The following is a 26,591-nucleotide window of genomic DNA, read 5'->3' as shown; positions in this document are numbered from 1 at the left end:
CCGAGGCTTCCCAGCCAATAGAGGATCCAATCACATAGACTACAAGAGATGTAAATAAGTAACTAGTCTATATCAAGATAGTGTATATGTGTGTGGGGGATGTGCTAACTATCAAGCACCAAGCATTCATCTAATCATGCATACACAATTCAACATTTAAACTTATAAGCATAATAAACAAATGCATAAATGATAATCACAAACACAATCATATATAGTGTTTCGGCTACTTGCCTACTCCACTACCGTTGGACACACTCAACCCACGAGTGTAACGGACTTCATTGTTAGAGATTTTAAATTAGGTTCACATCTAACCTTTATAGCCCTACAAAGGACTCTAAATTTAGGCTCTACACAAGAGCCAAGGTCCTATACAAGAACCCGAGGTTTTAGGCCCTACGTAAAGACCAAAGTCTTACACAAGAACCTAGAAAACTTGGCTCTGCACTGAGACAAGGTCTTACTCAAGAACCCAAAGATTTAGGCTCTAGACAAGAACCTGAAATTTGAACTCCGCAATAGAGTCAAGGTCCTACACAAGAACCTAAGGTTTTAAGCCCTATAAAAGATCCAATGTCCTACACAAGAACCTTGTCGAGTTTGGGTTTACAAACTCTTACCCTCAATCCTACATAAGGAAAGAGAATAAACTTGGACTCTTATACGTGACAACTTACTTGTCGGATTAAGCCCATTTTGTAGCGCATCTTTGGTTTGCTTGATATTCGCTCTCCCATGCTTTAATGAACTCCTCGATGCGCCCCCGATCATGCTGCCACCACTTTGCCAAAGGCTTTAGCTCAATGATCAATCACCTTGCATTTGATGATCCTCCGAGGTAACCAAAGTGATAAGAGGTTGGTTGAATCTCCTACAACTAGTGAGAAATTATTTTTCCTAGGAAATTTTACCTAGATGTGTCTTCTAGATGATTTGGACAATACTATTCCAAGATTGCATAAGTTCAATCTCTAAAAACTGAAAGGAGTTCAAGCACATCTTCAAATTAGAGGTTGTTATCCTCATATGAGTGTAAATCTCAAGGAAGAGTGCTTAGAATACCATGAAATAGAGGCTAGGGATGAAGGATATGAGTATGGAATCACCCTACCTCTTATTGCTCAAAAAATTCATAAAAAGCCTAAGAGCCGAATGCCCTTTATAAACAGTTTGAACTCCAATAGTAAAAAAAAGGCAGAAAAAAACTTCGTCGATGTCATCGAAGGTTCTTCAATGTCATTGAAGGGTTCTTCATGCCATTGAACAATCTAGACAATATATGGTATTTTCTTGTTGGACACATCTGGAACATATTCGATGTCATCGAAACTTAAGTTTTGATATCATCGAAAGGTCTTCAATGCCATCGAGAAAGTCAGAGAAAAAAATCCAATTTCTGTCAAACAATTTTGACTTTCAATCGATGTCATCGAGGAGTCTTCAATGTCATTGAAATTTAAGTTTCGATGTCATCGAAGCGACCTCAATGCCATCGAGAATTATAGAGATCCAATTGGTTGTTGGACATCCCTAACTCTCAATCGATATCATCGAAGTTTGTTTTATGACAACTCGATACCATCGAACATTAATCAAATTTTGTTGTTTTGGGTTAACTTTAACACAGCAGATTTGTAACTTTTTAGCCTTATTTATCATATTTTTCTTGGTCTCCTAAGGCCAAGAGATGATCAATTAGGTATTCCAGTTAAGTCAAGATTATCTAGAGGTCTATGTGTTGTTTTAGGTTAAGGGTTAGGGTCACCAACGCATTTCATTTACCTATTGTTGATTCATTGATGCTACTTCTTTGCTTATAGCTTCGGTCTTCACTTTTCAAATGCTCAACCGACTACATGACACAACGACTCACGTGATTGACAAGCCGAGTGCAAAAATAAGTGCACTAATAAGGCTCGAGGACTGAGTCGAGCTGAGTTTAAGCTGGGGTAGCCTGCTGGCCGAGCTAAGTCGAGCTAGCCCAATCTCAACTCGGTTCAACTCGTGTACAACTCTAGTTGTAGATCCATGAAAAGGTTGAAAGGTAATAATCAAGAGGACCATAACTTCTAGATTTCATATCATCATTCTGATGGACCTATAAAATCAATGGTGGACGTTTGTCTCCCAACTATTTTCATTGGTGTGGCCCACCTGAATTAGCAATTAGCTTGATTTTTTGGCCATGGGCCTATTGTGAGATGACACATCTGATGATTGGAGTGGATATCACATACATGTCTTGGTGGGCCCATAAAAAATCAAGGTTAGGCAGCTTGGAATTTTTTTAATACATCAGCAAAAATCTCTATTTTTTTTAACGAGAGGGTGGAGAACTAAACTAAGGTACAACAATCAATCCAGAGACTTCTTGTAACATGGTGTTAAATAGACGTAGAGAACTAAACTAAGTTACACTAAGATAAAATAAGTGTCCATGTGAGACAAAAGATTGAAAAGCAACATTGAGCTAAAAAAGAGTTGTATGATTAGATTGCGACAGCTCGAAGCTCTTTGTTCTATGCTACTTTTATAAATTTGGGTTGAGCGATGCCCTTATGCATAGTCCCTTGGCTTTCGGGATCGACATTTTCGATTGGTTAACAGTGTAACACCCTGACTTTTCAGGACTCGGGTATATGACCCGTTTCCCAAAAGCCCGAATGTTAACCTATGGAGAGCCAAATTTCATATATATTTTTTTCATTTAGAGTAAGCAGTTAGCGTAGAATGGAAAAGTCAGCATAAAGGAAAATTTACATTTAGATTTAGAATATACAAAGGTTGCCCATAATGACTTATATAAACCAATGTCTCCACATTAACAATTACAAGATTACACATGAGAAATTTAAAAACATATAAAATATATAAACGAAAGCCACAAGATCGCGTAGCTTCCTTGACAAGTACAGCCACGCATCCTTGACCAGCATAACGACTCCTCATCAGTCTGAACCTGCATGCCACTTAAGCCACCTGTGCTACCTGTATGGTTATATATTCGATGGAGGAGTAGCCAACTTAGTGTGAATTTCCCTCCAGATTATACACCACCATATTAGGTAAGCATAGTCATAAAATAAAGCATAAAAAATAATACATGATGCAGGTCTTATTAGATGCATGGATGCGTGAATGCAGTCATCGCCCCGGGGATGCACATCCATGCGGAAGTTGGCCTCATCACCCATGCAATCACCAAACCTGGGAAAATCATCTAGTCAGAAAGGGTATAATCGTCAACGAAAGTATACTATATATGGCGTAACGACTGCCTATCGTACATCACGTACGTCAACGATAAACGTTGGTCTGTAACATGTATGCATGATTAGTCAAACCATTATTAGTCCAGTTACAATCAGCCAGTTTTAAATAAGCTCAAGGTCACTACGGGGGCTTGTCACTAGTGTAAGCTGACAGCTCGGGCATAGGTCCCATACCACCATCCCCGACTTATGAGACTACCATTTTAGGAAGTTTAATGGAAACCCGTTGACTAGTGGTCAATCATATTACAGTATATGGGGCTTACCACCACAGAGTTGTATAAAATAAAACGTCGAACCCATATAGAAAAAATACCAAAACAAAGCCATATAGGGAGAATATCAAAACAAGCCACATAAGGCAAATATCAAAATAAGCCACATAGGGCGATTATCAAAACTATGCAATAAAAGACCATCCTTGAAAACCACTTAGACACAATAACCCTAGATAGTAGGCCCACATCAATGGTCAATTTAAACCACCATTCGATAACCACTAAGCCGAAGGTCCATTACACTCACAACCAGTCGGGTAACATCCCAAGTATGAGTGTATATTTATAGGTAAGGGTTTCCCACTGATGTACCAGTTTAAGTTGCATAAGAAATCCACAAGCATGAATAAATATGCAGGATAAACATTAAGCATGTAATGTAGCAACTCAATTCCAACAATTAACACATGTGACTATGAAATGGAGATATCAATTATAAATTAAAATAAAAACTATAACTTAAGCTAATGGAAAAATGAAAAGCTCAATGGGAAGAATCATCACCTTATACTTTGAATCGCCTTCTAGTGTCGCTAAGTGCTTGCGCCCTTAGGATTGTATCTAATCACAAATCATAAAATTGTACAATTAGATCCAAGTTCTAAGCACTACTTAGGGCTTAAGATCATAGTCTAGGGCTATCTTTTAGTGTCTTAGTGTAGAATTAGGATTTTCATCCTAGGGTTTAGTCTTAAACTTAGATTTTAGGATTTGAATCCTAAGTTATTATTAATATTATTATTTTTATTTTTATTGTACAACGGATCAAGTAATATTCACAATAGGAGTATTAATCCATCAATATTAGTAATGATGGTTCACAAGTTTATATTTAAAATATATATGTAACAACAATATCTAATGTTCTTATAATGACTAATAATCTACTAAATAGTAGAGGTGATAAAAATAGAATATTTACTAACAGTAAAATGATAATGACTAATGATAACAATCATATTACAAGAATTACACTAATCTTATAAGAAAAAGTTTACCATTTCCTAATGATAATAATCATAACTATAAGTAATAAATCTAGTCATGATAATAGATACTATGACCTATCATGAATTATGAAGTTTTACAGTTAGATCCAAATCTCATGCACTATCTAGGTTTAGGGTATTGACATAGAGTTTTAGACCACTTAGATATAAGATTTCATCCTAGAGTTTTAGGTCTAGGTTCAGATTTTTGGATTGAATCTCTAATCGGTGTGCAATACTAGTATTATTAATAATCACAAAATTGCCATTGATATTAGTAATACACATAATTATTATTAACCAACATGGCCCCAATAATCGTTATGGTAATAATGTTATGATATACTTTTGATGGTAATATTTACGAGTGGTAATTAAAATACTACTATTTAATATTGTAATTAGGCCTATAATGTTTAATATCAGTGTAAATAGTCTACAAACGGCAAATCATGTTTAATAATCGTAATAATTACCATAACAACAAATAAATGGTAAACCTAATTTAAGAAGAAAGGTTGACTTACATTAGTCGACTTGGTGGCTCGACTCGATGCAACTGAGTTGTCCCAACTCGACCTTAGTAAGGCCTGGACCAGGCCCAAGCATTTCCTGGCCCAACTGAACTCGGTCCTAACCGAGTTGACTCGGCGAGTCAAGCCTCATTGCTCCTTGTTGCTTTCTTCCTTTTCTTTCTCTTTTCTTCCATCTCTCTCTCTCTTCTTTTCCTACTATGCTGGAAAAAGGTCCAGCAATGGCTGCTAGACTCAGTGGCACAAGCTGAGCCAACCTAAGGGCGAGTTGTATGCCTTGAACCCAACTCGAGTTCGGACCCAACTCAATGGCAGCAAGTTCATCTCCCTATCTCTCTCATTCTCTCTTTCTGCTTCTCTTCTTCCTTTCATCCCTGCTGGAATATCCAGCAGGCCTTCCATTCAAACCAAACAACATCAGGATCTAGCCAGACCCGCCGTCCGCATGACCCAATAACCAGGCCAGCACTCCAACGCCAGCCAGCCTCCCATCTATCCCAACTTCTCTTCTCCTCTGAGGAGGATTTGGTTATGATTTGGGCAGTAGCTCGGCCCAACTCGAGGGAGACTGAGTCACGCCAACAACCACCACTCGACAATTTGGTGCGGCTTGAAGTCGGACAGCAGGCGGTGCAACAGTGGGGCAATCGTACTCTCTCTTTTCTTCTTCCATTTACTTCTCATCTATCTCCACTAGCACCAGGGACATCTCCATATGGTGAGAGTCCGAAGATGTGCGCCCGAACCGATTTCGACTCGATTTTGAGCGGTGGAGAAGATGATGGCTACTAATGAAGAATCCCACCCGCAGCTTCTTCCTTTAATCTGATAGCATGGGATGGTTTGTATGAACCCTAGGGAGCTTATGGATAAGCTCTTTCGAAGCTTTAGGATGATTTGGGTGGTGGTTTCGCTGGTGGAAAGGAAACAACCATTTTTTCTTAAAATTGGGAGAGGAGATGCATTTGCTCTATCCTTTCCCCTTTTTACGGTCTACCCTGACATCTCATAACTATTGGATGAGAGCCAAACGATGGGGATTTAGCCCACTCGAAACCACCTTCAAATACGGTGGTTGGGGAAAGCCAGCCACGGTTTCTCTCTCTCTGGTATTGAGAGAGTGACGTCCCAAGTTGGACGGCTGAGATCTCCTCAAATGGACGTCAAGGATAAGAGGAATCCTCCTCACTCGGATCGCCGAGCTAGCAACAGTGGAGGCAGTTTCCATTTCTGGAAATGTTGTGTTTATAGGTTTTGTTTAGGGCGGTTCTTGTGTGCATGAGGATGTATTTTAGTAGGCAAGACCACCTAGGGTTTGTTTAGGGTCATCATCTGGTCATGATGAACGGTCCTGATCATTGAGTTGGTCCCTCATGGTGGGCCACAACACATCCCAAACGGATGGCGTCCGTCTGCTGTGAAACTGTAGAAGAGAGAGAAAATCTCTCTTTTTTTTAGAGGATTTCAGGTCAAGCCCAATTTGACTGGAGGTGTAGTCCAGTGCACTCCCTCTGGTGCACGCACGCAATGACTGTGGGGCCCACGGTGATGTTTTCAAGAAATCCACTCCATCCCCACTCTGGAGGTCCCTAGAAGGGTCCTTGAAAAAGGATCAAGCAGATGAGATACCTAGGTGGGGCCCACAACTTGATTTGGATACCGTTTATGGATTTCTCATTGATCGGTTGGATGTCAACAATTTAAAGATCCCAAAGGGGCCATTTGTTAGGCTTTCCTCATATATCACTAGACCTAGTACCATCTGTCTCATGGTTTTGTATAATAATTATTATTATTATTATTATTGTTATTAATTTTAATATTATTACTATTATTATTACTACCATTATTATTATTATTACTATTACTATTATATATTTTTTAAAATAATTATCATTAGCCTTAGGATCTTTATTATTATTATTATTATTATTATCATTGTCATTATTATTTTTACTATTATTATTATCATCATTACTATTATTATTATTATTCTAAATTAAATTGTAGGGCCTACTTCCTGAAAGTGGTTAGGGTCGTTCATCCTATGATTTTTAGACTATTTAAATATTTTAGTAATAATGATATTATTATCATTACCGGTACATTGTTATTCATTTACCTTTCAGTATATTATTATTACTCGTCCATATTTTCAATATGTGGGACTTACGCTTTGTGCTGCATACCTTAGTTTAGGATTTCTGAGTGTAGGAGTGGGTCACTCCAAGTGATCATCTAATTTCCTATCCTCGACATCCTGATGGTTCAAGTAATTCTAGGGTTGGATCACTTGATTTAAGGGTAGAGATTCCAATGAGGTGTTGTAGCCTGATGAATGGTGGACCATGTGACCTTGATCCCTAACTTACTTTACGTGATTTAGTTGTACTAAATAGGTGTATTTTGGCGTATCATCATGATCCAGATTCTAATGGTAGGATTCTTTATTCGTTTATTTATTTAAGCACAAGGTCCATTAATCCAGGTCTTATATTAGATGATGTACGGTTAGGTTTGTCTATTAGTGAATTCGGAATCCTAAAAATAAGATATCTCTAGTGGTATGGTGATCCATCTTGGAGATCGGCGGATGGAGAGCTTGATGTATAGATGGGGATTGTTTTCAAGGGTTGGATTTAGGCTAGAATGAACGTGAATGTTTACCTAAGCCAGGCTCGTATTTATACTAAGTTAGATTACGTGGTAACACTCGAGTACTGGAAAGTACGGGGTGTAACAAAAACTTGGCTTTGTATGCTTCTATTTTTAGAAGGGGCCAACCAACCATTATTTTGTTGTGTAATGCTTTGTTTCCATTTTTAGAAGGCTTTCTCCTCCTAATACATTGCTTATGAGTCTATAGTTGGATGTAGCTAATTAAATCTGGCCATATATCACTAAATATCACCACCTTCGCATTGTGCTTGGTTACACATGCTCTCTAAGCGTTTTGCATGTGTAGCATATGCCTATTTGTCAGATGTTGCCAAGAGGACGATCACCTTTAGAGTTTCGGTCAAGTGTATGTTTCTAAGCATTCTAGCCTTTTTACCATGACACACATCTTATATACAGAGATGGATTTTTAATCTTTACAATCTCTCTTCCATGCTCCGTGAGTGCCTTTTAACACTTTATATGGGTGTGCTAACACATGGCGACATCCTAATCATTGTATCCGGTGATAGGTCAGGTGTAAACAGGAGCATTAGTTGATGTTTCAATAGGGTATGGTTAGGCCATTCCCCTATTAGGTGTATTCTTTTGTTTCATGTAATGTACACCTCGGTGGCACTAAACCTCCTTGGTAGGGGTGTGTGTTTGATATTTTTTGTTATATACATATACACAAACACATGCATGCGCCGGGCGCAGAGAGAGAGAGAGAGAGAGAGAGAGAGAGAGAGAGAGAGAGAGAGTCTTGATCTCAGAGAGAGTCTTGATCTCATGCACACCAATACACAAGAGACCTTGTTTACAATTTTAAGGTGTGACCTATTGAAGTGGGCTCCACACTGATGTTTAAGCAAAATTCACCACAATCACCATTTGTGCCACCCCATTTTAGTCGAAAGCCCAAAAATCAACTAGGTTTGTGATTCAAGTGACCCATATGAAGGAAATCGTTGGGAGAGGGATGCCCACCCTTGACTTTTTACATGGTCTAGTGAGATGTCTATGAGAAATTCAACTATGTTTATTAGATGAGGCAACCTAAATTAGGTCTTAGGACAAAAAATTAAGTTGAAATGTAATTCAAGTGGGCCACTCCAAAGTAATAGAGTTGTCGGAGAGATATCCATCCTTAATTTTTTTTTTCAAGGCCTACCATAATTATTATATGAAATCCAGTACTCCAACCATTAAATATGTAATATCACATTAAAATTTAGGTCGAGGGCAAAAAACTAAGCCCCATTCATGGATTCAAGTGGGCGACATAAATGGAAATAATTTGTAAGGTAGGTGCCTACCTTCACACTGTTTTCACTCACGTGGCCCACCTAAATCATAAATTGGGCATATTTGGATGGTTGGCCTAACACATCTGATGGACTTGATAGAATTTTGGGTATGGATTGCATCCAAACCCCGCCCATCTCTAGCTATGAATGGGCATATTTATGTAGATCCCCACTATGATGTATTTGTTTATCCATATTGCCCGTTACTTTTCTTGGTTTATTTTAAAGTACGAGCCCAAAAATTAGGCAAATCCAACGTTCAAGTGTACCACAGGAAATATAGTAATCTTAAGTTACATGTAATATATAGCATTGAATGCAAGCTTCATTAAATGCGAGGGTCATCCATGGTATAGTCACTCGAGCGCATTGTATCAGTCTCATTTTTGGACTCACGCCTAAAACTGATACGAGAAAGGGGACAGATGGGGTAAATGCATAGATACATCACGGTGGCCGTCGGATAGACTTGCTCATTCGTGGCTAGAGACGGGCCTGAGTAGAATGCAATCCGTTAAGGACCTGTTTGGATGGGCGGATTGAATGGTACTCGGACGATTTAAGTAGGATTCATCCATCAAATCCACCAACGTCTGAATGCCAGCCTGTTTAGGTGGTGACTGGATAAGAACGAAAGGGGATTTTGTCGGATTGAATGCTGGATTGTCAAATTCATGGGATCGTTCTCTCCCTGCGCTGGATTTCATCTCGAGCCCATCTCAGACCCGTCCGCAGTCCATCGTACGGACTGTGGGATGGGATTGGATATGGCAAAGACATGGTGGGAGGATGGTTTTCATGCGAAAACGGGTTATAAGTAAGTTGCGGGAAGGTCACGATGGCCATATTCATCCATCACTGTTGCCATTGCGATCTGACGGATGGTCCGTTGATCTAAGGTAGGTCTTCTTCCTCGCTCCCGGCATGATACGCCTTGTTGCACTGTAGATCCTTCATGCATGTTTCTTTTTCATGTAGTTTTCATAGTTTCTGAGGGGCCGAATGGGATTTTTTCATGCCTATGATTCACCCCTGTTATCACAGGGCCAAGGCCCTCCGAGATGCATGTGTGTTGTCTAGTTGGATGTCATGGCTTCAGATTTTTGTGAAATAGGTGTGTACGTTGGATTTCAGTATCACACTTCATATATACTGGTATATTTACTCTCAAAGTGCTTTAATCTTGCTGTAGGAGTATGGCCGTTTAGGTTTTTTGATATTTTACATTAAGGTTTTGGTTATTCAGGGGTTTTGGAAACGTTATTTCTCAATCTATGCAATACCATGAAAATGGGGGTTTTGGGTTATCTAAATAATTTTATGGATTGATATATGAGTTTTCTGTGTATTGTCTTAGACTTGAAGCCAAACCAATTACTTTCTGAGTTCAATGTGACCTAGGATTTTCTCAGAACTTGCTTGGATTGTTATTTGTGTATTTCTCTTTACTACCTTGGTGAGTTATTTAGGTGATCAATGTGTCTACCATTGGACCTGTAACTCTGCCTTTTCTTTTAGTAATTCATTGGATTTTCTTTATGATTTCTCTTTTCTCTTGTTTTGCTTCTTTGATTTTGTTCGAGAAAGGAAGTAGCTTTAATTGGATTTTCTATTCATGTCTGATGCAACTGTTGTTGGGTTTTGTTGGGATTTGAGTCTGGAATGTGGTGTTGAAATAATCTAATCCATTTTGTGTTGTTCTCCATGGATTTTGGTTTTTGGGTCTCAGTAATCTGTTTGTTCTTTTGAGATTGGGTTCTGCATTTTGGGGTTTTAAATATTATTTTGGTATTGCAACTTTTGAAAATCTTTCTATAAGTCTGAGTTTGGATTCTGAAATTTAGACTTTTTGGATTCTGTTGATACTGTATTTATAGCTTTTCTCTTCAAAGGATGTTAGTGGATTTATTGGATTCTGTTCATGCCTGATGCAATTGTTGTTGGGTTTTGTTGGGATTTGAGTTTGGAATGTGGGGTTGAAAGAATCTGAGTGTTCTGTTTTCCGTGGATTTTGGTTCTGGGGTTTCAGGTATCTGTCTGTGATTTTGAGTTTGGGTTTTGAATTTTAGGGTTTTTGGATTCTTCTTGTACTGTAATTTTGAGCTCTGATTTTGTTAATGGATTTTCCTTTTGGGGGGTTTCTGTAATTCTAAATTTGGGTTTGAATTTTGGGGTTTTTGGATTCTTTTTTTTTTTTCAATAAATGTGGTGGCTTTATTGGATTATGTTCATGTCTATAGTCTAATCAATCTATAAAGTGTTTCTAACAGATTTCAGTTTCTGGGTTTGAATAATCTCTCTGTAATTTTGTATTTTGGTTTTGTATTTTGGGTTTTTGGGTTCTGCTAGTAGGGTTTCTGCCCTTCTTTTGTAAAAGGAAAAGAAAAAGAAAGAAAGAAAGGTTCTAGCTTTATTCGATTCTGTTCATGTCTACTGCAACTATTGTTGGACATTGTTGGGATTTAAGTTTGGGTTTTAGGGTGGAAAACAGTCTAACCTTTTTCTAATCTCTCTTTATGGTTCTCGGATTTTGAGTTATAATTTCATCATTAGGGTTTTGCATGTTGTGAGATCTGTCTATTTTTGGTTTTCCATGCATTTTTTATAATTCCCTATCTGCTGTTGGAGGTTGGAGCTTGTGTGTTAAAAACTAGTCTGCAACTTCACTATTGGGGTTTTGGATCTTGGAGGACTCATTTGGGTTTAAATTTTATGTACTCTCAATGGAATGTCCTTACTAGTCTTAGTTTAACTTGGATGCCAGTTATGAAATCTTTTTTTTGCAAATTGAATCTGTTTACTAGGCTTGGTGCAACTTGGACGTCAGTTGTGAAATCTTTTCCTTTGCAAATGGAATTTGCTTACTAGTATTGGTTTTACTTGGATACTAGTTATGAAATCTTAGCTTTGCAAATGGAATCTCTTTACTAGTATTGGTTTTACTTGGATGCCAGTTATGAAATTTTGGCTTTGCAAATGGAATCTCCTTACTAGTCTTGGTTTTACTTGGATGCCGGTTATGAAATCTTTGGTTTGCAAATTGAATCTCTTTTCTTTTTTTTATGTATAAAGTTTGTTGGTTAACTAAGACTATTAAGTCTTGTCCACATGTATGGAACGTAGAGGTGATAGGTTATACACACAAAGTTCATGCATCCTTAAGTTTGGTAAATCATATGGAATCTTGGGGTATATGTGTATCTTTCCTTATAGGTGACAGTCTGATGTATTTATCAGGTCCGTCCATTGATCAGGCCCTGTCAAGGTTGTCAAAGATCTTGAAAAATCACATCCCTTTTCTCAATGAGCCCCCACCAAAGATTTAATTGATAACCATTTTTATGGGCAAATAGCTTGGAACATCTAATACATCTGTTACCTTAAACCATGTGCAATCTACATTAGTGCAAACTACATGTAAGGTTCAAAAGGTAACTCTTCCAAATGCAACATATAGCTTCTGATCTTTTGACCTCATCACGTATATAGCATAGATTAGGCATTCATGGAACCTTTGATACTATGCTAGTGTGATGGATAATACACAGCCGCTCGAATTTTTACTTAGAAATTCAGCACGTGGCATACACACTGTCAAACTAAACCATCCAAATTAAAGTACTTAGTATAAGACCCGTCTCCTAGACCGTACCATTCCGTAGGCTTCCGCGATCTTCCTGGTCGAATTTCAGCAACCTTCGACCATTAACCAGCATTTGCACATGACCCTGCGTCACACGCCATCAACCTGAATCGACTCAAACTGAGACTTATACTCTACCGACTGCGCCGTCACCGCGGTTCCGATGCCGCGTCTCGCGCGCTAATCCGATACTCTGGCCAGGAGATGTGGGCCAGCCTTCAGTGCGAGGAAAACGCCACGCGTGCGAATTTCGAGAGAATCTCTACAACATGTCACCTCAATCCATCAATCAATCCCATCAAGGGTCAAGTACATGTCGAGTACACATCACCTCTCACCCTTCCCCAAGCAACCCTTAAAGTCAAAAGTTTCTTACACACCCCATACCCCTCTTACACAAAATACCTCAAAAGTCAATAAAGGTCTTACACCCATCACTCACCACATCCATCACCCATCTCTCTCTCTCTCTTTACAACCCTCTCTCTCCCATTTCTCAAACCTATTCCAAGCAACCCAAAAAAAAAAAACTTCACACATCCAAGCATTTTCCAACCTTCATGAGAGCTTTGTGTATGGCCCACTTCCTACCCTCTCATCTCCCATCTCAACCATCCAAACTCCATCTCCTCCGTTAGGATCGAAGCTAAGGAGCAAAGGAAGCCTAGGGAGAAAGAAGAAGTGGACGGTGGGTGATCTTGGACCCACATTTTCCCTTTGTATCATGTATTTATTTTGTGATTTAAGGGTCCATATCTATTGGGACCTACCTTGATGTATATTTTGTACCAAAGAGGGGCCCATAGTAGCGGGGCCCCTCCATCACCTCCGACATCGCCGATGCCTCTTTCTCTTTCTCTCTCTCTCTATGATTATGGCCCACCTAATGTGTGTATATCAACCATGACATCTACCGGTGGACCCCATCTACGTGGGACACACCATGATGTTTATATGCCATCCCAACCGTCCATGGGGGGCCCACCTTAAGGTGGCTAACAGTGGGGGTGGTTGCCAGTGAAGTGTGACCCAACGTGAGCCCACCCAGCTCCATAGCTCAGGTGGCAGACCGAGTGAAAGATGCCTCGTTTCAACACTGGAGGTCTTAGTATCAATCCCTGTGGTGGTGGCTAACATGGAGTATGTGTACTGACGTGGAGTGTGGACTGACAGTGGGTGTACACTAACAGTGGGTGTGTGCTGACGGTGGGGTCCATGAGACCCATCCACGCCGTCCACCCTTTTAAATGGGCCATACATGGTGTATGTGCTTTATCCAGACCGTCCACCAACCTGGACGGTGGGACCCACACCCATGTGTGGCCCTCCTTGATACGCCTGGCAACACCCAAATCCATAGCTCAACTGGTAAACTGAGTGAAAGACACCTCGTTTCAATGTGGGACCCACGTCCCATAGCTCAAGTGGTAGACAGAGTGAAGGATACCTCGTTTCAACGCTAAGGTATTGGCATTGATTGCCATGCAGGTGGCTAACAGGGAGGTGTGTGCTTACGGTGGGGTCCGTGGGACCCACCCATGTCGTCCATCTAGTTTGGCGAGCCACACCACAGTGCATGTGTTTTATCCAAACCGTCCACCATCCCTGGACGGTGGGACCCACCCCCACGTGTGGGTTACCATGATGTGTGTGTATGTCTAGGCCGTCCAGGGCCTGGACGTTGCTTGTATATTAAATATAATATTAATATATTATATTATATTATATTAATATATATAATATGATATATTATATATTATATTATAATATATATGTTTTGTGTGTGTGTGTGTGTGTGTGTGTATATATATATATATATATATATATATATATATATATATATATATATATATATATATATATATATATATCTCCCTCATTAATGCAGAAAAGCTGCATGTACAGTAGCTGGCATCTTTAATATATCATATATATATATATACACACACACATTTTATATTACCAGTTGTGGTGGGCCCTACGTGGGACCCACCTCTACCTTTTTTTAAAAGCAGCAAGCTGCTCCCTTGGCGTCAGCTAGGTCTGTGGGACATGTTGCATGTGTGGATACAATCCACACCATCCAGCTTTGTGGGTCCCACTACTATTCGACATGTAGGCACCACCAAGATGATGTGTTTTATCTTCACAACCCACTGTTTGGGTGGTGGGCCCACCATAACGCAGGTGTTGTATCCATACCGCCCAACCACTTGTGAGATCATTTCATGGCATGGGGTAAATGAGTGAGATCCAAAGTTCAAGTAGACCCCACCATTTGCAATAATAATGGGGTACAGTGACATCCACTATTTAAACTTCTTAGGAGCCACAGTGGTTCCCACCCAAGTTGATACTTGGTTTTCACTTCATCTATCTCTATGCTAATTAATGAATAGGTTGGATCTCAAAATACGTAAGGGTGGGCCCGATTTGATATTCATGAGGCCCATTTGAATCGGCCTACTTGATTTAACCCATTTGATTGGCCCACTTGAATCGGCCCATTTGATTCGGCCCACTTAATTCGGCCCATTTGATCAGCCCACTTAAATCGGCCCATTTGATTTGGCTCATTCGAATCGACCCATTTGATCGGCCCACTTAATCGGCCTGATGCGAAGTATGTGAGGCCTATGAGTGAGGCCCAATGTGATGTATGTGTGGCCGTTGCATTGCGTATGAATTCCTTATGTAGGTCACTCCTTGGGAGCAATGTTGGTTTGACGTCCACATTGATGGGCAATGATGGTTAGATGTCCTCATTGTGACCTTCCCTTAGGCCTTGTTAGGCCCATTCTCTTCGGTTAACCCAAATAAGTGGGCCCCATTCGTTGTAGACAAATGATTTCATAACCACGGCCGACGCTGATTATCGACCCTGATTATCAGTGTCGGTTACCGATGTTGATTATCGGTGCCGGTTGCCGATGCTGATTATCGGTGCCGATTGTCGAGGTCGATGCCGATTATCGACCCTGATTATTTGTGCCGATTACCGATGCTGAGTATCGGTGCCGATTGTCAAGGCCGACGCCGATTATCGACCTTGATTATTAACGCCGATTACCAATGCTGATTATCGGTGCCGATTGCCGAGGCCGACGCCGATTATCGATATCGATTATGAGTATGTGACAACATGACATCATAATACATGCCCATACGCATCATTTGCATGTTTGTGATGAGATGAGTGATTGATCATAACGCATGCCATTGGGCAAATTATTATGGGACTCGCTGGTAGAGGGAGATGCCCACATGAGCGCGTAGTACGCGCATGATTGCTATATGACTGGATTGCGTGATTCATGCATCTCGCATTGTGTGACATGTATACTATACGCCCTAGTGACATCAGAGCCATAGCTGCCACAGGCATATCGTGGTTGGCACGATTGGATACCAAAAATCTTGTTCTACATGAGGTGCTATAGATATCCCTGGGTGAAAGTCCCTAAACCCTTATGATACCAAGAGGTTGCTCCAACGTCTAGACCAAGTGGGTGCATGAGCGCCGAGTGCCGATTACCAAACGGCCGCGCTTTTTCACTGTATCATGGTCGGTTGGAAGGAGATGTGGCCTTACTCGCCCAAGAGGAAGGGGCAAAGCTAGGCTGAGTTTGACCAGCTCAAGGAATGGGTCCGCTATCGACGAGCTGAGTCTGATATTGGCAGGCGGATAGTGAAGTCTTTTCCACTCACCTTATTATGCGCGATGGGGCGACAATCTTGTTTGGAGTGTACTAGACCCCGGTGATATTCTAGAGTTGAGCTGTATTGATATATGGACTTAGATGAGGATTCGTATGCTTGAATTGTATTTCACACCGCATGGCCTTGGTATGGCCGACATCATTCATGCTTTACACCGCATGGCCTTGATACGGCTAATAGCATTCATGGATTCATCAGCATATTCCGCATTAATCTGATACTGCACAATTGTATTACTACCTTACGCACACACTTACACCACCCTCTAAGTTTTCCATAAGCTTATACACGATCGTTGCGTACAGGTGATGTTGGACCGCAGCAGCGCTGAGGCAGGAGCGCATAGCAGATCATCTTAGAGCTTTTTGTCCATTATTATTGTATTTCCCTTTATGCTCATTATACTTGTAAAGTTTTGATCATAGTGAAAATATGATGGAGTTTTTTGTTGTTGTTTGTGGGTTATGCCTTTAGTTATGCTTATTACGAATCAAACTGATGTTGAAAATCCTCCTCGTAGCATCTCAGGATCGGAACCTGGCGAATGGGCGCTGGGAGCTGAGAATGGGGTTCTAAGGAGGCTGTCGGCGCCAAATTAGGTGATCGAGAATTTTGTGAGCCTGGTTTCTGAGTTTGGGGCGTGACACGTAGTCCCAGTGTGGAAGTGCTGGAATGAACCAAAAATCATGCTTGCTTGATTATCTGCATACCATACTAGTGGACATTTATTGGACAGTTACAATCAAACAATATCATATTTAACAGTCCTATTTCCACAATCAAAACCAATCTGATCATGGGATTTTGACTCATAGACTGAGCCATGTACATATATATATATATATATATATTCAAACAAATTCCTATCTTTTGTTATTTCTTTTTATTTACCAATGATAGGGTAGCAGTATCATACTCCTATCTGCAGAAACACATATGGAAACAGTTCCCCCTGTTTAACCCATGGCATCTTTCTTATCTAGGATCGTGCAGTCTCACTCATACTTGGACCTGTCAGTCTTATACATGTGAGCGACGTGGTTGAGACACAAACTAACTTAGAGTGAGAGTTGGAGTTAATTGAAACTCATCAACAACAGGTTAGCACCCATTCTTGAAAATGTTGATGTTATTATATTTCTTAGTTTTTGTTTCCTCAGTTGTAATATAATGCAAGCCGAGAGTTGCCGCATGTGATAGCTTTGTGCAAAACATGTACTGGGTCAAGTCCTTAGCATTCTTTTGAAAAGGAATTATCATGTGCCCTTCCATTAAAAGTACATAGAAAGTCAAACAATCCCTTCACCATTGAGGAAAACACTACTATAAAATGGTGCGCAAACCTTTCCAATAAGGCTGCCACATTATGAAAGTGGGACGCCCAGAAAGTCACACCTTTTGGACCTTAATGTGATGATCATGTTGGCCATTTTATCTAGTATTTTGTATAGTGTGGCCCACCTAGTGATTGAATAGATATGATTTTTGGGTCATCCTATCACCCTGGTGGGGCTCACTTGATGTGCACGTGGATGACATACAGGAAACAATGTGGGGCCCATGCACAAACAAACAACAAGGTCACTGACGTGTGATGGTTGGATCAACCTAGCATATCGAACATACCTAGTGTACAACATCCATCATTTTCTTTCTTCAATCTTTCATTTTCCCCTCAAATCTATTAGCCTGGATTGTCCAATAGACGTGATCTTCACAGCTAAAATGATATTTTTTTGCATCTACAATTAGTAAGTAATTATCAATCTTATATGTTGTGGCATAATTGGAGGATAGATGTTATGTTACACTACAGAAAACAATATTCCAAGGCCCTCTTGATGGACAGCTCAGATCAGATAGCAATTGAGTATTGGATGCCAAAGCCACGCTATCAATGAACTTTACTATGGCTAGTTAAGATCAGATCGCAATACATGAGTGGCCTAGTCAACCAACCACATCTTTAATAATCAAAACATATGGGACTTTTCTACTTGTCATTTCAAAAAAACATGTTTATTGTGGGCTAGAATCTACAACATGGCCTACCTTCTTGTTTATATGTCATCCAAGCCATGCATTAAGTGAGACCTACCATGATCATGGGATGCCCGAAAAATCGTACTTTTCTAATAATCATCATGTGGCTACACCATTGAAAAATTGGACAACCTCAAAAACTAAAAATCCACATAGAGCATGTTGGTTATAGAAATTGTGATTTTTGAGACGTCTGACTTTTATAGTGGATGACTGTGTTTAACAGGTCCATAGCTTATGTATGCTTTTACTGTAGAGGCTTTTTTAAATAGAAGGGTAATTTTTTTACAGGTGAAAATATATATCTACCAGTATATATATTTACACACTGTTATTTATGATGTATATTTAAAAGAAATCTGCACGTGTGAGTGTAGGTTATCAGTTGGCGATGGATGATGAAGATGGGGAAGAGATGGAGACGGCAATTGTTATTCACGCGATAGCAGCGTGCGTACAGGCTATTGGGGAATATTGTCATGTATATATATTCAAACAACCGGCCCATCATGGGGATGATGAGCGAGCGAGGTTCATCAATTCTATCATTCGAACCAGTGATGGAGATTATGTCGATCAACTTAGAATGAATCGAGATACATTTTTTAAACTATGTATGAAGCTACGTGAGAAGACACAGCTCTGTGATACTCGTAATGTTAGTCTTGAAGAATAAGTAGTTATTTTCCTACACACGTTGGGGCACAATGTTCGGAATCGGGTCATAGGTCATAGATTTATTTAATCAGGTGAAACCGTCAGTCGACACTTTCACCGTGTTCTAAATGCACTTGTATCAATGTACCCCGATTTCGTTAAATAGGCCGGATCAGAGACTTCATCTGAGATCCAAGCAAATGTTAATTGGTCTGCTTACTTTTAGGTATTATTTCCATTGGGTATATTTTCTATATATGTTATTTTCATTTTCCCTATTCACGCCTTCAGCCTAAACGACATTTGATTCTTCACATTTACGATTGCGTTGGTGCAATTGATGGTACACACATTCCAGTGCATGTGCTGGCAGTTGACCAGGCGAGCTTCCGCAATCGGAAAGGGGTCCTTTCCCAAAACATACTGGCGGCATGTTCCTTTGATATAAATTTTACATATGTATTGGCTGGTTGGGAGGGTTCTGCTTTGGATGCGGGGGTGCTACACAATGCATTAACCCAATCAAATGATCCCTTACTTGTCCCACACGGTACTGGTTATCTGTTCAAAGATTGTCAATCTATTTTATAAATATGATTTCTTCTAGTTTTTCACTTAATAGAACATTGATTCGAATGTGTAGGAAAATATTATGTTGTCGACATTGGATACGCTCATTCACCCTATTTTATGGTTCCATTCCGGGGCATTCGATACCACTTACAAGAGTATCGAACCAGGAGAGCGCCTGCCAAAATGAAAGAGTTGTTTAATTACCGACATGTACAATTGCGCAATGTAATCAAATGTTGTTTTAGTGTTTTGAAAGGCAGATTTCCCATCTTGAAGAGCGCTATGCAGTATGAATTTCACACACAGGTTAAGATTATGAATAGCCTGCTGTGTTCTATACAATTTTATACGTACCGAAAATGAGTCTCCTTAGGACCGCGAATACGCTGGTATATCTGTTGCCGATGAGGAGGGTATCTCAATGCCTCACGAGGTATCGATGAATGACGAGCGACAATGGTTGCTGCGAGTAACTCAGCGTGAAAAAGATACTTGGATTCGAGTGCGTGATGACATTGCAACCAGAATGTGGGCAGATGCGCAGCAGAATAGTAGGAGTAAATAATCGAATTTATATGTTTAATTTCCATTACTTAGTTGGTGATATTTAGTTTCAGAAAATATTAAGTTCCAAACAATGGAATTATGGTCACCCAAAATCTGACTGGGTTAATCGTTGGTTAACTAATCACCAATGAATTTTTGTTGTGTCCTTCTTCTTCTTTTTTAGCCTTATCCATTTTCATGATTATAGTTGACAATTGCCAAAAATCATACATACTTGATATTCAGGTGAAATGACACTCCTTGTTCAATGATACATTGACACCGACACAATCACTATTAAAAACACCAGCGGTGCCCGCTTGATGTTCTCCACGCGGGAAGACGGTGAAATCCCTAACCGAGCCTCAGTCCCGAGCCCCGAAAATCAATTGGACTATTGCTATAGATCAGGTTCTTTTCGACACATTTCTTGAACAGGTTGCACTGGGACGTAAAGCTGATAGTGGTTTGAAGCGAGAGACGTACCAAATTGCTTCCAAAGAAGTTACGAAGTATACTGACATAGTCGTCAAGTGGCAGAACGTGTCGAATTGGCTGAGGTATTACAAGAGAGAGTATAATGCAGTGAAGGACATGCTGGCGGCCAGTGGGTTTGGATGGGACAACGAGAGGATAGTGTTCACGGCTCCTGATGAAGTATGGGAGGAATATCTTAGGGTAACATTTAGTAAAGTTAAAATTCCCATTTTACATCCATATCTAATACTTATTGACTTACAACTGTCTTATACGGCTGCAGTCTCACCCGCGTGCCGAAAGACTCCGCGGGAAATGCATCGATAGAATGGATGACCTTGCAGTTATCGTCAGATCCGACCAGGCCACTGGATGTTATGTGCAAGGTAATAGGAGTATGGCCACATCAACATCATTTCCTCGTCTTCAACGAGATCTTAATGATGCATGGAGAGAGATTGATGATGATATGAATGATACGATTGACCTCTTAGAGGATCATTGTCACGCCCCAAATCTGGAGATCGGACTCCCAGGAATCCCAATCGCCAAATCCGGTGCTGACAGCCTCCGTAGTACCCCATTCTTGGCTCCCAGTGCCCATACGCTAGATTTCGATCCTCAGATCCTACAAGGAGGATTTTCTAACATACATTTATCTCGTAAGAAGTATAACCACAAGTTTACCCAAATCACAAAGGCAACATCATCATCACATATCCACTAATATAAACAGTTGAATATAGTGCTGAAAGGAAAATACATATGTCAAAAATCAAAGCTCCATAAGTCTGCTACACGCTTCAAGCTCAATGCTGCTGCAACCTAACGCCACCTGCATACATCTATCATACATAAGCTTATAAAAAGCTTAGTGGATGGTGAAAGTGTGTGCACAAGGTAAGTACCAAGTAAGCAATATCAGAGTAATCAAAGTAAGCAGAAATACTGACAAGCCCATACATTATATAATATCAGAATAATGTGAAAATATGCTGATAAGCCCATAAATACCATCAGCCTTATTCAAGCTATGCGATGCAAAAATATAATAATCAATATCATATACTGAGGAAGCAATGTAGATTAGTTATGTAATGCGAAGACAGTAAGCCAAATATTATATGCTAAGGATGCAATGCAATATGCAATGCGAATGAAATAACTAAGCTAGAGTGTGAAGTCGAGATGATAGTACGTAGTATCGCAGGCTATGGGGTCCATCACAAGGGACTTCTATCCAAACCAGTCACACACCTAAATTTAAATAGTCAGACTCAATGTAGTAAACTCCTGATCTCAGGTTAGTCGCGCGCCCCCAACCGAAATCCTGGCCATTGCGAAGATACACGTAATAAATAGTTGCGCACCACCAGCCTGAGTGGATAGTGAATGAATGAATGAATGAGTATGCAACTCCTGCTCAATAAGTCTACATATTAGTATGGTTCATCTCCGGGATCATCACTGGGGTCTAGTACACTCTATAAGCAAATCGCTGCCCACTGACACGCGAATATGCAAGTAGAAGATACCTCATATCCGCCTGACCAATAGTTAGCCAATATCTACCCGGCATGTCGATAGCGGACTCATTCACGAGCTGGTCAAACTCAGCCTAGCTATGCCCCCTACCCTCAGGTGGGTAAGGCCACACCCCTCTCAACTGACCACGACATAGTGAGAGACGCGGCCTCCTGGTATTCGGCACTCGGGCACTTATGTATCCACTCGGTCTCAACGTTGGAGCATCCTCTGATACCAAGGGGGTTTAGGGATTTTCACCCAGGGCCATTTATGGCAGCCCGATACTAATAACATATTTTTGGTGTCTCATCTGGCCATCCACGATATGCCTATGGAGGCTACGGCCCTGATATCGCTAGGGAGTACAGTAATCATAATGTAAGATGCATTAGTCATACAATCTAGTTATGCATCAATCCTGCGCATACCGTGTGCTCATGTGAGATAACCTCCGCCTATCAAGGAGTCTTACAACAACCTGCCCAATGACATATGCAATGGTCAACCACATCTCATAACAAAACATGCAGATGATGCGTATGGGAATGTATCATGATGCTATGTTGTCACATACTCATAATCAGTATCAATAACTAACATCGACAAACGACCTTGACAATGTGGACATTTAACCAACATTGCCCCCAAGAAATGGCCCACATAGAGCCTAACATATAGTGGACCCATGGCCTCACACAAGGGCCAAATATACAACACCATGGGCCTCACTCAAGAGCTTAATACACATCATGATGGGCCTTTCACATGGGCCTAACTGTAACGCCCTGAAATTCGGGGGTCGACCATAACTCAGCTCCCGAGTTTCAAAACATCACTTATGCAACATATTTAATGATGGATGTATGTTGTCTGTAAGAGTGCATAAAACATGGAATAGATTAAGCCAAACTACAAACATAATTCAGGGATAAGTGATAGACGCAAGCGGAAGACTTAAAGAAATATGTGTGTACATGTGCAAATCCCTGAAATACATATACATACCAGGTCATACTTACAAGTGTTACCATCAAAATTACAATTATCAAATTACATCATCTATTCCCAAAAAGAAATCCCAGAATCCCACGCATCAGAACAAGGCTCACTAGAACCCGCCTGAAAACTACATGAAAGAAAATGCAGCATCATCATCATCAAACTCCTGCTCTGCCTCAGGGGTCACATCAATATCTACATCTAAGACAGAGTCTGGTGGGTGTTTAAACACCGCCCCAGAACGTGGGAGTGAGTGATCAACTCAGCGGAACAATAAGGCAAAGGTTAACATGTTATCAATTCAATCAAGCAGTAATGATAAAGCAGAACAATCAAACATGTCCTAAATACTCTTGTTAATGCAAGGATGTATGTAGAATGATGCGTGCCCTCACGCGTACACCCTCAGCGTCTTCACCTTAAGTTACGCATGACATCGCTTCAAAGTGCGCCACCTCTTCCAGGCATATGCAAATGCAGTGCATGAACATGATTACCAGTTGTTATTAGTCCTTTTCATACAGCAGGATTGGGAAGCTAAGGTACCTTCCTCATATCAACGTCCAAACAGTGATCCATTCTAGGGTCGTCAGTCCTAGATCATCTCATACGATCATATGGTTTTAGGTCGTTACAAAGGGCTCGTCACCAATCAATGCACGCCTATCATACTTTTGTTACTACAATAAGGCTCGTCACCTCAATGCGGTATTCAGGTATGCTCGAGGTCACTACAAAGGGCTCGTCACCAATCAATGTAGGCCGACAGCACGAATATAATGTCCCATACCACCATAATTGGCTCACGAGTTTGGTTGCTCACTGGTCACTACGGGGAGGCTCGTCATCCCAGCGTAGGCCGACAGTTCGACCACGGTGTCCCATACCACCATGTCCGGCTCATGAGTCTTAGCGGATCAAGGTACAATGGTTAATAGGAATTGCACTGGTAAGTTTGGTACCTTAGATTCAAGCAATAGCATCCATGCATGGTGAACATACATAGGACAATCGGGTTACTTGAGGAACTCGACTAGCACGAGCGCACGTTGGGTTGAACGACATAGAGTGCGCAAACACTCTTTGTGGCCAAACCACTGCCGACAACTCTAATACGACTTGGGTTCGTCAAAACACGTCCTACGTGGCGAAAGCAATCTCAGCCACGAACTCAAGGCCGATTACCGATTTTCTGGACTATTCATAGTCCCAAACACATTCCACTACAATAGATATTCATATCAACAATTTAGCATAGTAATAGAACAACAACTCAAATCATGTAGTATGTAAGCATTTGAAGAATAACAACTTAACATGGATTTGAACATAAGTAATACTTGAAATTAAACAACAAGGAATTTGACTTGCATATAGGAAATCATACACCACAATAAGAGAGTTGAGAATCACTTCTCAACGCCCGCAAATAGTATAATTTATTGTACTTTAAGTCATTCAGACATTTTTACAAACACTTAAAATACATAGTTCAACATACATGACGCATGTTGAAATACACGCATTTGGACAATTCCTTTTTTGCCAAGGAGTTGACACACATACATCTAGCACAAATACATGACAAATAATCATGGCAATCACATGTTCATATTTTATATGTATACGGTACTTTATACATATACATAGAATACACAATTCTCAATATAGCACATGCATATCAGGAACGCAAAATAGACATAGCAGTTAGCATGTGAAATCTCATCCATAACAAGAATAAACCATTAGCTGGCATTGAAAGCCTTGAAAACCATAACCTATACAATTAAAGTCCACACCTTAAACCAGAAATAGAGTACCGAACTGATTCAGACGTTATGTCTTCGTCAACGGCGACAGAATAACCTAAGGCTAGAATAGAAATGAGCTACAACAACACATAGACTCATCTAAGCTCTAAAATAGATTAGGGTTAGGTTAACTTACCCAAATATGAACTCAGAATCGCCGGAATAACGATTCAAAAGTGAAGGTTTAAGGATGTAGAACAACAGGAAAGAATCTGAAGATGATTCACCAACTTCTCTCTCACTTTCTCTCTTTTCCTCTCTCTTTCTTAGCTAGGGTTAGGAAATTCGTATGGAAAAGAGAGCTAGGGTTTTAAGGTCTATTTATAGGCCTAACATTGATGAAAATAGCCCCAGGGCCAAGGTATACTTAGGTTATAACCAAAACAGGCTTCTCTCGATCCAATGGAACACTTCTGGTGGGCCTTTCTCCACGTGCGGTCGGACTTAAGCTCACTGACCATGGATCAAGGTCAGGCTGAGTTTTCGTACCGATCGGATCTACAGATCAGCCGTGGCGGACCACACTCAATTCAACGGTCACCGGAACTCGATCAGGTCCACAAGCACAATGACATGCCTGGGCCATCTTCCCTGATCAGAGGGTGAAATTGGGTCAGAATCTAACGGTCAGATTGCTTAAAATCATCACGCAAGCGACACGACTCAGATTTCACAAAATCACATTAATTTCTCACCGTTCTCACACTCTTCACTCCGGACTCAATCAAATCGACCCAGAACATCATCTGGACTTGATTTTTGAGGTGATGGCCAAGTCCAATATGGTGACCAATACAGCCTAAGATCATCGCTATCGAACTTTCGATGTGCGGTCTAGGTCCGATCCAAAGTTTCTAAAAATTTCCAAGAGCAACTGGATTTAGCGATGAATCCCATATTTCAGAGTAACACAACGCTAACTATTCTACAGGTTTTAAGTCATGCAGATCAAATTTAAAGTGATTGATGCGAATTTCACAAGCAATCGAGTTTAACGCTAATTAACTCACAAATAGCTTTTAAGGAAAATAGAGGTAGTACTCGGGTCTTGGCACGAAATTTTTCGGGTCATTACAATCTACCCCCCTTAAAGAAAAATTTCGTCCTCGAAATTCATACCTTCTCATATTCCTCAAGGATCTGAGGGTAGCTCTTTCTGACCTCAGTTTCAGATTCCCAAGTAGCCTCTTCCTCATTATGATGCGTTCATAGAACTTTCACAAGAGGGATGACCTTGCTACGCAATACCTGCTCCTTCCTGTCTAAGATACGCGTCGGTCGCAGTACATATGTGGCATCCTCGCTCAACTGCACCTGCTCCCAACTGATAATATGCGAAGGATTAGGAACGTACTTCTTCAGCATAGAAACATGAAATACGTTATGCACGCCCGCAAGTGGTGTGGGCAAAGCAAGGCGGTATGCTACCGCTCCCACTCGATCCAGAATTTGAAATGGACCAATAAATCTCGGCGTAAGCTTTCCCTTCTCACCGAACTGCAAAACTCCCTTCATAGGGAAAACCTTAAGAAATACATGGTCTCCAACCTCA

Source organism: Magnolia sinica, chromosome 11, assembly GCF_029962835.1.
Source record: "Magnolia sinica isolate HGM2019 chromosome 11, MsV1, whole genome shotgun sequence".
Lineage (NCBI taxonomy): Eukaryota > Viridiplantae > Streptophyta > Magnoliopsida > Magnoliales > Magnoliaceae > Magnolia > Magnolia sinica.
Note: the sequence above shows the minus strand (reverse complement) of the source record.